Source organism: Ovis canadensis, chromosome 6, assembly GCF_042477335.2.
Source record: "Ovis canadensis isolate MfBH-ARS-UI-01 breed Bighorn chromosome 6, ARS-UI_OviCan_v2, whole genome shotgun sequence".
NCBI classification, from domain to species: domain Eukaryota; kingdom Metazoa; phylum Chordata; class Mammalia; order Artiodactyla; family Bovidae; genus Ovis; species Ovis canadensis.
Genome location: NC_091250.1, coordinates 16,621,609 through 16,627,313, shown reverse-complemented (window position 1 = coordinate 16,627,313; position 5,705 = coordinate 16,621,609).

Below are 5,705 nucleotides of genomic sequence, written 5' to 3'. Positions count from 1 at the left end.
TGCAGAAGGATCTAGAGAAGTGAGAGAAAGAAGATGGTTGTAGAATGGTTGTGGGGCACCCTGCTCTGTTGTATCTGCTCCTTAAGATCAAGGGATGAGAGTGAGTCAATATAAAACCCCACAGAAACTTAAACTGGTTAAGGGAGGTGAGTTAACCTCTGGTTAGTCAGAGCTCCTCAGAGAAACAGAGCCAACAGCATTCATTTATTTTAAGGAATGAACGTACCTGATTGATGAGTCCAAAATCTGATGGTCTATACTGACAGATTAGAGACTCAGGGAAAAGTTGCAGTTTGAATCCAAAGGCAATCTGCCGGCAAAGCTCCTCTGTGTTCAAGGCAGTCAGTTTTTGTTATGTTCAGGGCTCCAGCTAAATGGCAGACCACTCCCTTCCCTTCCCCCCTCCCTGACACACACAAACAGACATGGAGAACAATCTACTTTACTCCAACTCACCAATGTGAATGTTAATCTCAAACAAAAACATTATCAAATAAATACCCAGAATAGAAGAAAAAGACGCTCAACACCACTAATTATTAGAGAAATGCAAATCAAAACTACAAAGAGCTATCATATCACACCAGTCAAAATGGCCATCATCAAAAGTCCACAAACAATAAATGCTGGAGAGGATATGGAGAAAATGGAACTCTCCTATACTGTGGGTGGGAATGTAAGTTGATGCTGACACCATGGAGAGCAGAATGGAGGTTCCTTAAAAGACAAAAAATAGAGCTACCATACGATTCAGCAATCCCATTCCAGGGCATATATCCAGAGAAAAGCATGATTTGAAAGGATACATGTACCACCATGCTCATTGCAGCACGGTTTACACTAGCCATGACATGGAAGCAACATGAATGTCCATCAACAGAGGAATGGATAAAGAAGATGCTGTACCTATATACAATGGATTATTACTCAACCATTAAAAAGAATAAAACAATGCCATTTGCAGCAACATGGAGATTATCATGTTAAGTGAAGTAAGTAAACAGAGAAAGACAAATGTCATATGATACTTCTTGTATATGAAATATAATAAAAAAAGATACAAATGAACTTATTTGCAAAACAAATTTATAAACTTAGATAATTAAATTAAATTTATATGGGGGGTAGGTGGTGGGGGAGGGGCAAATTGGTAGTTTTGGATTGACCATGTATACACTACTATATTTACAATAGGTAACTAACAAGAACCTACTGTATAGCACAGGGAACTCTGTTCAATATTATGTAATAAACTACATGGGAAATGAATTTGAAAAAGAAGAGATAACATGTATATATATAACTGAATTACTTTTTACTACACTTGAAATAACACAACTTTGTTAATCACCTATGCTCAATATAAATTTTTAATTAAAAACAGAAATACCCAGAATAATATTTGACCTGATATGATTTTTTTATGTCCCAGCCAAACTGACACATAAAATTGATCATCACTGGAGGATTTGGAAAATTACAATGATTTACCTTACATTTAGTCTGGAACATTGGCAAAAAACACGCTCTCTGAGAATAGACATATTGGAGAGGGGATATTAGGGAGCAAGTAGAAAAGATAAGAATGCTGAGACAGACCTGGAAATGGGAAGCTCTGAATCATATTGACTTGTAAAATTAGCTTTATTCAACTATCATGTTTAAACACAGATCCATGGATAAGTTAGTTTCAATTATAAGTGATAACATATTTATGTGTTAACAGATCTGATATATTCTAGAATTATCACTTTAGTGTCTACATGTAAATCTACTGGCATCTGTTCCCACCATTGTAAGTGTTTTGAGGTCATACTTTTCCCACTAGATATGAGGGAAAGGTTCTATTATTTTTTCATGTACCCAGATACAGTTGATAGGTGCTAAATAAATTTCTTGCATTAAGTTTCATTCAGTGGAAAATTCCCCAGGTGTCATTCCCTCAAAGCAAAAGATGATACCTTTTGGCTGTTCACCATTCTGAACATGATTAAAAGAACAAGCATTAGAAATCAACATATAACAGCAGTCACAAAACAACAGCAACCTTGTTTTTCACTGATAGAAATTGGGATGAAGAATGTTCTCCTCCTGACCTTAGAGCTGTACTTCCATAGAAGAACTCATTTTAAAAAACCACTATTTCACTTTTTGTTCTTTGAATCAGCTGAGAAGAGGGGAAATAATCTGAGCCTTTCATTTTCTGTGAGTCACACTTCCTTGTAAATACAAGGCAGATTTTGTCAGTGAAAAATGGCATTAAATGTGTCATTCACCATTCAGCAGCAATGACCCAGTTATATCTAACCATTCTGTTTTAAAAACTTTGTGCTTAACAAAATATGTGACAACCTTGTCTAATTCAGAAACACTGGAATTCTGAAAATGCCTCCTATGACAGGCATCAGAAAGCCAGTGATGGTGGAGGCTGTGAAAACAATGTCAAAGGTAATGATGGAGGTGTTAAAAAGATGTCCAGAGCTAGAGACTCATGGCTTTCTCTGCAACAACACATCTAGCCTCATTCAGCTTTGTCAGAAGGCAATTTCCTCAAGAACTTATAAATGTAAACTGGAGCATTAAATATTTAATTCTACAGTTACAATATGAAATTCTTTCCTACTATTCCAGTATTTAGCTGTCTCTGTGGAGTCAAGAAACTCAATTTCTTTTAATATAAACAAAGTTAAATAATATAGTATCCAATTATTTTAAAATGGAAATTATCCAAATGCATTGAGTATCTTTTTCAAGGACATTTTAATTTTGTCTAGTGGTTTACTGAATTCCTTCCTTCAGTTTAAAGATGAAAATCTTATTTAAGACTAACCCTTATTTAAATCTTGACTGAAAATCTTATTCTTAAATTGGTATGAAAACTGATATCTGAAAATTAATTACATTGTTAGTCATTGACAATATGAAAAAAAAAATCTGTATATTAAAGCTGGCTACATTTTAGCACTTAATAATGTCCAGAGATTATTGGGCAATAATATATTGAGCAATTCAATATGTTCCCAAACTAGGCAAAGAGCTTTTATTTTATTTACTATTTATAACAACCCAGTGATATTTGCATTTGAAAGATGACAATAAAGTTGGTGCAGGATAAGTTGTTCAATCACACAGAAGAACCCAGGCTGGAGCCTGGGAGTAGGATGATTTAGAGGAGGTACTTTTCTGGTCGTTTAGTTCAGTTCAGTCACTCAGTCGTGTCCGACTCTTGGCAACCCCATGAATCACAGCACACCAAGCCTCCCTGTCCATCACCAGCTCCGGGAGTTCACTCAGAGTTGCGTCCATCAATTCAGTGATGCCATTCAGCCATCTCATCCTCTGTCGTCCCCTTCTCCTCCTGCCCCCAATCCCTCCCAGCATCAGAGTCTTTTCCAATGAGTCAACTCTTCGCATGAGGTGGTCAAAGTACTGGAGTTTCAGCTTTAGCATCATTCCTTCCAAAGAAATCCCAGGGCTGATCTCCTTCAGAATGGACTGGTTGGATCTTCTTGCAGTCGAAGGGACTCTCAAGAGTCTTCTCCAACACCACAGTTCAAAAGCATCAATTCTTTGGCACTCAGCCTTCTTCACAGTCCAAAGCTCACATCCATACATGACCACAGGAAAAACCATAGCCTTGACTAGACGGACCTTAGTTGGCAAAGCAATGTCTCTGCTTTTCAATATGCTATTTAGGTTGCTCATAACTTTCCTTCCGAGGAGTAAGCGTCTTTTAATTTTATGGCTGCAATCACCATCTGCAATGATTTTGGAGTGCAAAAAAATAAAGTCTGACACTGTTTCCACTGTTTCCCCATCTATTTCCCACGGAGTGATGGGACCAGATGCCATGATCTTCGTCTTCTGAATGTTGAGCTTTAAGCCAACTGTTTCACTCTCCTCTTTCACTTTCATCAAGAGGCTTTTTAGTTCCTCTTCACTTTCTGCCATAAGCGTGGTGTCCTCTGCATATCTGAGGTTATTGATATTTCTCCCGGCATTCTTGATTCCAACTTGTGTTTCTTCCAGTCCAGCATTTCTCATGATGTACTCTGCATAGAAGTTAAATAAGCAGGGTGACAATATACAGCCTTGACGCACTCCTTTTCCTATTTGGAACCAGTCTGTTGTTCCATGTCCAGCTCTAACTGTTGCTTCCTGACCTGCATGCAGATTTCTCAAGAGGCAGGTTAGGTGGTCTGGTATTCCCATTTCTTTCAGAATTTTCCACAGCTTATTGTGATCCACACAGTCAAAGGCTTTGGCATAGTCAATAAAGCAGAAATAGATGTTTTTCTGGAACTCTCTTGCTTTTTTCATGATCCAGTGAATGTTGGCAGTTTGATCTCTGGTTCCTCTGCCTTTTCGAAAACCAGCTTGAACATCAGAAATTTTACGATTCACGTATTACTGAAGCCTGGCTTGGAGAATTTTGAGCATTACTTTACTAGCGTGTGAGATGAGTGCAATTTTGTGGTAGTTTGAGCATTCTTTGGCATTGCCTTTCTTACCCTGCTCTAAATCCTCCTCCTCCCAGTCTCTTTTCATCAGGAATTAAGATTATATAATAAGAAGAATGATTTTAAGTCTCTCTCTAAATTTAAAACATCTGAAAGTGTTCTAAATCACAGAGGTCAATCCTGTCTGTCAAGGACAATTTGATGATGTTGTTAAGCAATGGCTTTTGCTTGTTTTCTTTGAAATGCTTGCTAGAAATTTGAAATATTTATGTGATTCCTCTGTTCTGACTCTCTAGTTAAAACAATGACTCAAAATTTTGTACTTAAAAATGTCTAATTGTTCTTGAAATTCAGTTAACCTAAACTACTGTAAAATATCTCTACAACTATGAAGAGGTAATAAAAATAAATCAAAAGCAGGGAAAAAAGCAAAGAAAACTAAAAATCTAACCACATTACACAATTTGATGAAACTTTTTAGAATGATATATTTTATCAGTTATATTTCTGAAGTGATGAAACTGAATTCATTAGTTAGCAATAGGCTCAGATTTAATAAGTTAAACATAAAACTTACATTCAAGACTGAAAACTGTGGATGAGTTACTCTATTCTAGATTGAGTGGAACAATGAACTGGTTCAAAATTGGGAAAGGAGTATGTCAAGGCTATATATTGTCATCCTGCTTATTAAACTTACATGCAGAGTACATCATGCAAACTACTGAGCTAGATGAAGCAAAAGCTGGGATCAAGATTTCTGGGAGAAATATTAATAACCTTAGAAATGTAAATGACACCACCCTTATGACAGAAAATGAGGAGGAACTAGAGAGCCTCTTGATGAGGGTAAAGGAGGAGAGTAAAAAAGCTGGCTTAAAATTCAGCATTCAAAAAACTAAGACCATGTGGTATCTGGTTCCATCATTTCATGGCAAATAGACGAGGAAACAATGGAAACAGTAACAGACTTTATTTTCTTGGGCTCTAAAATCACTGCAGATGGTGACTGCAGCCACGAAATTAAAAAAAAAAAAAAAAAACCACTTGCTCCTTGAGGGGGGGGCGGGGGGGAGGGGGCGAAGATACAGCAAACCTAGACAATATATTAAACAGAGATGTTACTTTGCCAGCAAAAGTCCATATAGTCAAAGCTATATTTTTTCAGGTAGTCATGTATGGATGTGAGATTTGGACCATAAAGAAGGCTGAATGCTAAAGAATTAATGTTTTTGAGCTGTGGTG